At 32.0% G+C, this 11957-nt stretch overlaps 1 long non-coding RNA gene across 1 annotated transcript; it reads left to right on the top strand.

Annotated features, from left to right (window-relative positions):
• Window positions 1–246: 246 nt before the first annotated feature.
• LOC122518017 lies at window positions 247–824 on the top strand. Its single transcript, XR_006303959.1, has 3 exons — window positions 247–275; window positions 350–363; window positions 647–824. It is a non-coding gene; the product is annotated as an uncharacterized LOC122518017 (long non-coding RNA).
• Window positions 825–11957: the final 11133 nt, after the last annotated feature.

Here is an 11957-nt window from a genome sequence, read left to right as displayed (position 1 = left end):
TATAAACATATTTAATAAAAGTATTTACATAGAAAATAAGGGCCCATTTCAACGGTAGATTTTGAAGAGGACAGTGCATAGATCATACATATCGAGTTTTTTAACAACAATAGACATTTTTATCGATTAATTAACAATTATTTTAATATTTTAAGGGGTTATATCCAGTTAGAATTTTCAAAAAATCGATTTTTTTTTTGCATTTCCGGAATGTACATATTTAAGTATATTCTCTGAAAATTTCTAGTTGATCCGGGAAATATTCTTCACTCCATGTAAGCTGCAAACAAAAATTTTTAACTGAGTGTAAACGTCTTTTGAAACTTTAAACGCGTTTTTCTCGAAACAGTGTTTTCATAGTCGGTGAGTAAGATTTCTCCGAAACGGCTTGACCGATTGGTTTCGAATTTTTACACTATCTTCTTAGATATATTCCTTAGGTATTGACGGGAGGAATAAGATTTAAAAAAATATACTATTTTTTTTTTAACAATTTGGAGCGAAAATTTCAGTCAAAAACGAAAAATTTTTTTCGAATAGACGCCATTTTGTCAAAATCAAAATTTTTTTATTTCTTCGGTGAATACCTGTATTCATCTATCGACTAAAGAAATTTGCTAAATTTTTTCATTTTACATAATCCAAGCCAGAGATATCGTGCTCACCGCCGGAAACCTTTTTTTGGAGAACCTCCAGGAGATCGTCTACAGGAGCAGTACAATATTATTTTTTTGAAATCAGACAACGGGGTCTTAAAGTTTAAGAAATTTGCTATAAGTAAATGTTTTTTATATAAATGTTAAATAAAGGTCTTTCCAAAAAAAAATTCTTAAAAAACGTATTTTTTTGCGCTCGCGACTGGATATAACCCCTTAATACATTCTTTTATATTTCAGATTATTTAGAAACATATATAATTAAGTATATATATATATAGGCATTACATACTTATTAACATACATTAATATTAAATAATTTCGATGCGATATTCTTTTCGATGAAAATTCTCCCCTCCGAAGTAACCACTACACTGGAACGTTAAAACAAATACATTAGTATTAACATTACATAAAATTAAAAGAATACTAAATAAGAACGTTATAATCGCAAAATTGTATTGAAAGTAGATTATTTCTTTTATACACATGCGCGACGTTCGTAAAGTCATATAAACAACTTTAATAAAAGAATTTTCATAAAAGAGAAAGTGCCAGTTTCAAGGTGAATTTCGAGGAAGACGGTTGACAGAACATATACTCTGAGCTTTTTACCAACAATAGACATTTGTATCGATTAATTAACAATTATTTTAATATTTTAATACACTCTTTTCATGTTTCAGATTGTTTAAACATATATGGATTAGTATAAACATTACATACTTATTAACATATTTCATATTAAATAATTTCGATGTGATATTATTTTCGATGAAAATTTCTCCCTCCGAGGTCACCACTACACTGGAACGTTACAACAAATGTACATTATTTTAAACAATGACATAAAAATGTAAAAATGCAAAAATCAGAGCGTTTACATCTTTATTTTCTTTATTATAATAATATTATCGTTATACACATGCGCAACTTTCGGAAAGTCATATAAACAACTTTTAATAAAAGAATTTTCATAAAAGAGAAAGTGCCAGTTTCAAGGTAAATTTCGAGGAAGACGGTTGACAGAACATATACTCCGAGCTTTTTAACAACAATAGACATCATCGATTAATTAACAATTACTTTTAATATTTTAATACACTCTTTTCATGTTTCAGATTGTTTAACATATATGTATTAGTATAACATTACATACTTATTAACATACATTAAAATTAAATAATTTCGATGTGATATTATTTTCGATGAAAATTTCTCCCTCCGAGGTCACCACTACATAGGAACGTTACACAAATGTACATTTGTTTAAACAAATACATAAAAATTGTAATATGCTAAAATCAGAACTTTATAATTTTAATTTCTATTTATTAGAATTAATTTTCTCGTTACACACATAAGCAACTTTCGGAAAGCCATGTACACAACATTGAATAAAAAACATTTTTTTTGACAACGTGTCAGTCTTAGTAGATTCGAAGAGGAAGGTTCATAAAAAGATACATCCATATTTTAGATTACAATTTACATTTCCATCGATTATTTAACAATTATTTAAGGTGTATTGACAAAATATTGTTCTCTAAATACTACTTAATTGCATAAACATATACATATATTATTTTAAATATTAACATACTCTTCTATTAACGTATTTTGAATAGAAAATAATTTTAATATGAATTTATTTTTATGATTTTAGATAACTGTGTCTTCAGCTTGGTTGCGTTCTTGGTTTAAAACATAATATAAATTTCTCCAATTACTTAGATTGTTTTTCAATCATTGTTACTGGCTAAATAAAATTTAATATTAAACGTTTACTACTATGTACTAATTCTGACAAGTGCGTTCTGTTAAACAATCAACACCATAAACTTCACATATCTCTTTGAGAGCCTCAGCCGCTTTCTTGCCTTTATGAAAATAAAAAAGTAAAATGTCGAAAATGCTTATTTTTGTACTCCATGTTAAAACTGACAGTAAACAGACAGTTGCAACAAAATTACACGAAATTGGTTTCTATAGCGACCTAAAGGTACCGACTACCAAATCTTAAAAGAAACAATATTTTAACATTGAAAGAAAAATAACGAAATAAACATAACGCTAACTACTGGTGCAAATCGAAGTTACTTTCTTACCCACCTAATAACAAATTGATCACGGAGTTGTTTCGATTCCATAAATAACTGGCGCATTTCTGTCTCTTAAATAGCTTTTAATTGAGAACTGGCTGATTGGCCAACCATACAAGTTTAATTTGACGATGACGTAGATTCAATAGCATCAACTCGCTTTTCAAGGCACTCTAATCTTCACGTAGAGAAGCACAATTAACAGCTATACCATCCAGTCTAGTAATCAGATCTGTGAGTTTGGCATCAATGTCATTTAATTTACTTAACTTTTTATTAATTTCATCCAAAATAGAAACTAAATGATCGTTCTTCATTGTACAAATGGGACATTTGCTAGAAGCGAAATTCTTAACTTCAGATTTTGAATAAGAGTATATCTAACTTTCACAGATCAAGTGAAATTTATGTTTACAACATCTCGAGTCATAGCAGAAGGATTGTTAGCAATTGGCCGAATACAGATACCACACCACGATGTTTTTATCATGCATAATGTAGGTGACAATGTTATGTCAATAATAATAATAATAATAATATAATAAATAATAATAATGTGATAGTACTGTCTGAATATAATATATACACTATGGCTAAAAACCAACGGTCGGGAACACAGATTAAAGGGCTTTTAGCAAACTCACAAAACAAAAAGCTCAAATATTATAAATAAAAATAAAAAAGCACTATGAAAGACAGTGAAAAAATGTAAAATTATTATAATTGTAAATATAACACAACTAAAACAGAAAAATGGGAGCCTACTTTAAGCAGCCGTATATTTTATTGCGTCATACTATTTTATATACTTATGATATATTTATACTTATGCATTTTTATTCCAATCAAATAATTTCTTCTATTATAAAATCTGTATAAAAATAGTTAAATGATTTTTATATCATTTCTCTTAGAAACTTTATTTATGTAATATATATATAAATATATATATAATACTTTCTTTCAATACTTTTACTTATATATAATACTTTCTTTTAATACTTTTACTTACTTTATATATAATACTTTTTTTCAATACTTTTACTTACTTTATTTATAATAGTTTAGCAAGACTTATACGTTTCTAATCAGAATGATTCAAAAGCTTTCATTATAATTTGCACTATTTAATTATTATATATATATTATATTATTAAAGTGAAATTTCTACTAATTATTATTAGATAAATTTCTTTGGTTAAAAAGAAATATTACGAAAATTGAAATATTTCAAATATTTATTTATTAAGTACTATTATCAGTGAACTCATTCATTCATTTTTGATCATTCTGAATGAGAAATGTATATTCTTACTGTATGTTCATCTGTATTTAGCAGGTATTTCCATCTGCATTATAGGCCAGTCAAAAGGGCCCAAACTTTCTTAATTTCACTTAGTAATTCGAAAATTTGATTTAAGAGTAAATCAACGACGCTGAATCGAATGGTGCTAATTTTTTTGCATCGAAAGGTATCCTTCATGAGAAAAAAGAGTGAAAAAGGGTAAAAAATGGCTATATCTTAGAATTTATACATTTAATCAAAAAAAGTTTCAAACAAAAGTTGTAGAGAATTGAAAAATACATAAAAAATGTTCTAAGGTTTATCTTCGTATCTGCAAAAATAAGCGAGAAAAAGTGGTAAAAGTAATTGTAAGAGTGGGGGAAAGCAAGTCTTACCCCTCCGTCGGTTTTTACACGCAAGCGGGCTAGTGTGCGTGCGAGCGTCCGTGTCACTAAATACACAAACGAAGGATCTTCGACAATCTTCGGGTCTCTCGGCCTTGAATGCGAGTGCGAGTGAGAGAAGAAACCGATATTTCCCCCTTTCTATTTGTTTAGACGATAGCGAGTATTGTTTTTCCTGGCCATCGATAGTTGAGCGTTCTGTATATGAGTGCGAGTGAGACAAGAAACCGATATTTCTCTTTTTATATTTTTTCTTTCGGTTGCAAGCATTTTTCGTTTTGGCCATCGAGTGTCGAGCGGTCTGTATATCTATATATATCGGCGTAAAAGCGCGGCGTTTTTAAATCGAATCTTGTTGCTTATGGCACGCCGTTTCTTTATTTATTGTCAAAAATAATGAACCTTGAATAAAAGAAAAACAATCTTTACAACTTTTGTTTGAAACTTTTTTCGATTAAATGCCTAGATTCTAAGATAAGGCCATTTTTTACCTTTTTTCTCAGAAACGATACATCCGATTGCAAAAAAATTAGCACTATTCGATTCAGCGTCGTCAAATTACCCTTAGATCAAATTAGCACACTTCCACAAGAAAATCGGTTAGTTTGGCTCATTTTGACTGGCCTATAATTCATTTCGATTTTTATAGATTTTTAAAAGATTTAGGTAAGTAATTTGAATACATCATTGATATCTCAGTACCGTACAAATGATGTTAGTATCGTGGCATTGAAATTTTCAATTTTCGTCATAGTATTTGTTCGGTTATAGTTGTAGTAGAACTACATTATAGGCTTAATTCTGTGTATAATTAGTGAACAATAACCTTCCAAACATAGATTATGATACATTTTTAATTTTAAAAAAATTTAAGGTGTAAAAATCATGGTTATCTGAGAATCACCCATATAAACTTCAAATGCATAGTATCAGCAAAAAATAGAGAGAAAAGATATAATGAAACGTGTAAAAATTTGCTGACACTTAGCCCAAAACCCCGGCGTCAGAATTACGTCCGAATAGAAGCAAATTTATTGCCGTACTCTGTCCTTACCTACTTAAAATTAAAATATTCACATTATTTGAGAATCAGCCTTGTTGCTGAGCGGTACGAACTTCGCAATCGGCCCGCATGAGGCCAGCACCTCTCGGCGAACATTTTCCTCACAGCTTCTGGCACGCATGCACGATCTTCACATCATAATCACCGGAAATAAAGGCCATTAACGGCCATTGTCTACTTTTTCGTGGTCTCGATAACACGTGCTTGGTTTTGTGTCATTTTTGATAGTCTCTTTTCTAGTGTGTGTACTCAAGTTTCTTTATAATTCTCATCTAAATTCTTCGGTTTTCTCATCTAGCGATTGACGCAACGATGCTTCAATCTGCATAAGACGCAGTTTCGTGCATCACTATATTCAACTCTCTCTTCTCGTGACGTGCCGATCACGTGCAATGGATTTGCTGACCTTTAGGCAAATTTATCAACTTCATCTCATAGTGAATTAATACAATCTTGTGCGGGAGCACTCAAGTTGTGCAACTCATCCATTTGTGCTCATATTTTCAAAAAATGGCCGTTGCGTGTTACACCGCACTCAACAGTTTCGTGCATCACTATAATTCAACTCCTCTCTTCTCGTGACGTGCCGATCACGTGCAATGGATTTGCTGACCTTTAGGCAAATTTATCAACTTCATCTCATAGTGAAATTAATACAATCTTGTGCGGAGCACTCAAGTTGTGCAACTCATCCATTTGTGCTCTATTTTCAATTAAAGATGGCCGTTGCGTGTTACACCGCACTCAAACAGTTTAAAATTTATTTACCATCTTTGTAGCGAATCCTCATCTCCCAGCTCAACACCAGCCGGGCAAAATTTCAAACATTTTGATCTTTCGAGCTGGATTCGCTACAAATTGTAGCTAATGTGTGTGTTAGTGCATGTTAGTGCGTGATTGGTGCATGGAAAATTTCAAATTTCATCTCTCGCGGCTTCCTTTATGTAATGCTCACCCGAGCACTCAGTGACACTCATCTTCAAGAAAATACTCAAGTCAGTGGTTCACAATGGCAAAGGCTAATGTTAGAAAATCGTCACTAGATGTCACTGAAGGCAGTGCCGCGCGCTATGTCATCTCAAGCGTCGACGATTAAGCTCCGCCCACCGAGTGGAGGGGAGCACGCTGGGCATATCGCGTCTCTTTACCGAACTCGCTTTAACACGTTCGGCGCCGCGTCACCCGTATTCGGGTGACGTTATGCTTCCGTGGGGACCACGTCACCCATATATGGGAAGTGAACGGAAGTGCGTCTAGTTCGATACTTTTGACGGAAGATTTGGTGAAGAGAATTCTCTCTCTAGTCTTTCTTCTAGTCTTTTTTTGTTCGGAAGTAGATTCAGGGGGACGCCGGAAAGTCGTTTTCACGTGGTATCCCAACTGTTTCCGAGCTTGCTTAAAAAGTTTGTCAAGAGATATTGTATTTGATACCCTTTTCGACGGTTGTTGGGGCCATGTTGGACGATATTCTCCTAGCGATGATGGCGTTGATGCTCTTGATAGCGGTGTTCTTCGACCGCCATTGCTATCGATGGATGTTGCACAGGTATCACTATTAATATCGTTGTTTGATCTTATCTCGTCCAGAATATATTTTTGAAGATCATTTGTATCCTTCGGTGGAACACAGTTTGAACAGTTTTACACCGTACTTATGTGACTTTGTTGGAATATAGTTATATGAGTTATCCTCATATATCTTTATTGGTTTTTCTAAATTTATACCACAAAACAGTCCGTGACTTCTGCATTTACATTCTTTTTATAAGTTAACTTTAGATATTTTGTCAAAACAAATATTTCAGAACTCTCAGTGCATATTTATAATGAGTTTCATCGTAACTATTGTGGGATGCGAGCGCCTCCAAGCCAAACACTTAAATAGGCATTCGTTAGGAGTTTGGACGGTGGGTCCTGGATAGCTCAATGGTTAACACTAGAAAGACGGGAGCTTAGTATATACCTACATTGCCTGAAAGCAGTCAAAATGACTGCATTGTGAAAAAATATCTAATGCGCAAAGAAATTTGTTTAACAGTAATTTTTAATATATTTTATATCACTAACAGTCATATAACAAGTTATTAATAAGTATTAACAATAAAAAAATGTATTTCAGTTAGAAAAAAAATAATTTATACATTATCTGGACATTTTAAGCAAATAAAAGTGCGAATCTTCTTGGATGTACATCTTCCGCAAACATACTTTTTACATTTTTGACAAATATTATTTGTTTTGTTATTGTGGCAAAGTCGTATTTGACAAATTTTTCGTTTGGTAGAATCTGTTGTATTTGAAGATGTTGCAGTTGATACTTGTGGGTCTTCCTGTTGTGATGAATGTTTCTCTCTTTCAGTTGTGTAATCGGCGGAAAGCTGTTCTGCTAATTGAAACAGGAACTGTTTTCGTTCTATTTGTATTCCGGTCACTTCTTTATAAAGGATCCAAGCATTTATTACAGCCAAATCTAAAATGTTAAAAAATATTTGGAGGGGCCATCTACAAGAACTAGATTTCACCGTATATTTTCTGGCCATTTGATCTGTCATATCAACTCCAAATTTTGTTTTATTATAAAACTGAATAAAATCTGGTAACATTTTTCTATTACTTTTATCAATTTTAACAAATTTATGCCTGGAACTTAGAACAGCTACTCTTGTTCGGTTTGCTTTATATATTGTAAGGACACAATTTTCTGATTTATATAGGAGAGTGGAAAAACGAGGCATGTTATCCTTCGATTGTTTGGCTGCTTTGGGTAATTCTCTTTTATTTCCTCTAATAGTTTCAACTAATGTAGTTTTTTTGTCCAATAATTTCGTCGCTAGTGACATGCTCGTAAAAAAGTTGTCGGTCGTGACACTTCTTCCACAGCCTGTATATGGTTCGACAAGTTTCAGAACAACGTATTCGCTTAGAAGAATTGACGATGATCGTTGTTCATCTTTCCCCAAGTAAGCAAAACCATTCAACACGTACTTGCTAGTAACGTCTGATGCAAGCCAGAATTTGATGCCAAATTTATTCGGTTTATTAGGCATATATTGTATAAACTTGCACCTAGCTTTTGTTCGAGATAATTGTTCGTCAACTGTTATGTTTTGCCCTGGTTGATAGCAAGCTTGACTTTTTTCAATAAACTTGTCCCATATTTCTGAAACCAAGGCAAATTTATTTGTTCGGATGCGTGTACTTCTTTCAGTCTGTTTGTCAAAACGAATAAATCGTAGAATTTGCTTGAACTTATCTCGGGACACAGTTCTTCTAAAAATTCGGGACCCCACTTGACTGACCATAAAAAACTTAGTTATGAACCAATTACGAACTGGTTTTTTCCAAGCAGTCAAAATGACTGCTTTTCGGCAATATAGGTATAACACACATATATATACCAGAAGTGAAGGAGGGGGGGGGGCAACAACAATGATTAATTAACCCATTTATATGTTGTAAAAAAAGTCACAAAATTATAAGAAGCTGTGTCATTATTTAAATAATTATTTTTTTAATTGAAATACAAAAGCAGTCAAAATGACTTGCTTAGGCAATCTAGTGTTAAATAGGCATTCGTTAGGAGTTTGGACGGTGGGTCCTGGATAGCTCAATGGTTAAAGAGCAGTCGCCCGGAAAGCGGAAGATCCGGGTTCGAGTCCCGGTCCTCCTCCAGTCAATCCAACGGCTCAATTTTTTCACGAATCCTACACTATTTTGAAATCGACTTAAGTAATTTACATTATAACTAACATCTAATCTTGTTCTAGAGCTTATATTTAATGTATATACTAAAGCGCATTTACTTTAATCATCTATGAAAGTCAAGAAATATTTTGATCCATCATAACCTTCATTTTATGAGGCAACAATTATATACAATTTACCAAATGTCTAAGGACAAATTGTAAAGATGTATGGAGTTATAAAAAAAAAAAAAAAAGAAATAAAAAATTAAAAAAAAATAAAAAAAAAATAAAAAAAAAATAAAAAAAAAGAAATAAAAAATAAAAAAAAAAAAAAAAAAAAAAATAAAAAAAAAAATAAAAAAAAAAAAAAAATAAAAAAAGAAATAAAAAAAAAATAAAAACTCTAATATTTCTTTTGCACGACTATGATATTTTAGAATCGCACGTTATGCATTTTATTTTAAATGCACGTTCCACATTTTAGAGATATATTTTCTAAATTTTCTGGCATTCCTTCAACTAATTTTTCTTTGCACGTTGTATTTAAATAATTAACACTAAACATACCGGCATTTTTTTATACCTAATCTTACCATAGGGGGTCATTTGACCCCTTATGAAATAAACGTTGATTTTTCGTAAAAAATTCATTATTTATCATTGGAAATAATTTGCAACATCAATTCTGATTTCGTATAAAATTAAACACACATTTTTATTGTTATAAACAAAACAATCAATTAATTACATTTTTTACATATGATGGGATTCTCCTTCGTACATTTCCCTCAAACAAATTTTTAGCAAACTAAGCAAGTTTGTGTTGTTTTATTGCCTCCTCACAATCTTATTTGACATTTTTTCCTGGATTGTGAATAATCATTGAAGCTGCCTGATGTTCCTCCTCGTTGGTTTTCCTTCTGTTCTTCACAAAATTTGAGGTACTCTGTAACAAGCTCGTCTGTTAATTGTAATAGGAAACATTGCTTTGATAGCTTTATTCCAGGTGTTTTCTGATAGAGTATCCACAAATTGATTCCAGCGATATCCAAGATATTGAAAAATACCTGTACTGGCCATCTATTGCACTTGCATTTCACGCTGTACTTTCGCGCCATTTGATCCACTATATCGACGCCAAATTTTGTTTTATTATAGTACGTGATTGTTTTGGGTGTCTTTTTTTCTATTGTTCTTGATTTTTACAGTTTTATGTTTAGTACTCAATATCACTACTTTTTTTCTTGGTTTTGATTTATAAATCGTTAGTGTACAGTCATTTGATTTGTACGTCATTGTTGAAAGAAGTCTCAAATTATTATTTGTTGTTATTTCAAGTGCGAGCAATTCCTTCCTGTTCGCATGCATTGTTCCCACTGACGTTGTCTTTTTCGCCAATAATTATGCAACTAGAGATGCAGTCGTAAAATGCAGTTCTTGGATTGTCTGGCACGGATTTGCTTCCACTTCCGCCTTTAACACGTCATTATACAAAGTTGTTGGTCTTCCTGATCGATACGAGTCAGAAAGTTCAAAATTACCGGATTTGAATTTAGAAAACCACCTTTGGCATTTACGAACGTCTTCTAATGCATTTGGATAAATATCGCAAATGTTTTTGGTAGCAATTGTTGCGTTACTACCCTTGTGAAACTTAAAAAAAAAAAGAAAAAAAAAAAAATAAAAAATAAAAAAAAAAAAAACTGGTGTGTGTACTTATGTACGCACGTAAGAAGTTACACTTCTTTGCCGTACCAAAACGAATATAACCTCAATAACTTCAAAAATAACTTCAAAAGAAAAACTTCAAAGAAAAAAATAACTTAAAAAAAAAATAATTATTATTATATATATATAAGAAAGAATAAAAAAAAGAAAAAGAAAATATCAAAATATAGATATCAGTCCACACTAAATATAAGAGAAATATATCGAATTACTTCACGCGTCAACAGCCATGGCGCGGTTACAGCATTAGTTCTCGCTTGATCATTTAAATAAAGCAGCGCTGAGTACGATTAGTATTTGGATGGGTGACCCGCTTGAGAAAAAAAAAAGAAGAAAAAGAAAAAGACGATTTTCATGCCGTATACTTGAAATCGCTTTGCCGCGCGTCGTAAATTCCGACAAACTCCATGGTGTCGTTTTTCCAAACGCTCGGAACAAAATCACTCCCCATTACATTTTCCCCAACGCGCCAAAAGAAGTATAACTTCAAAAATAAAAAAAAAAAAAAGCATACAATGCCGGTTATGTACCTCTTCTGGTGTTTGGCCGGCCATTTCACTCAAAACTGCAAAAACAAATTTGAGATTTAATTATTCACAACTAAATAAGTCACTTGAACCTTAACCCTCTATGGGCCGAATTTTTGTTTTAAATCCAAAAAAATTGGTGGAACAAAAAATCAGCAATTATAAACCTATATATGCAAATGAGAATAAAAAATTTCGGTTCAAACAATTTTATTGCAGTAATTACACTATGTGACTTTCAAGTCACAGCGGCCTATAATGTTTGAAACCGTGTCTATGAAAACTTAAGCGTGGAATGCCACAAAACAGTTTGCACTTGGCGTTAAACATAAATGGACATTGCATTTGGAACATTTAATTTTTGGAACTCCTTTACATCCGGGATTTTTACAACGTCCTCTGTTATCCGAAAAAATTGGCCAATGTGCTACTTCATCCTTTCGCACGTCTTCTACAGGTAGTATTGAATTTGATCTCCTTTTTCTTTTATTTTGCAATTGTTTATA

Source organism: Polistes fuscatus, unplaced genomic scaffold (assembly GCF_010416935.1).
Source record: "Polistes fuscatus isolate 324 unplaced genomic scaffold, CU_Pfus_HIC Scaffold22, whole genome shotgun sequence".
Lineage (NCBI taxonomy): Eukaryota > Metazoa > Arthropoda > Insecta > Hymenoptera > Vespidae > Polistes > Polistes fuscatus.
This window is presented reverse-complemented; position numbering and strand designations above follow the sequence as displayed.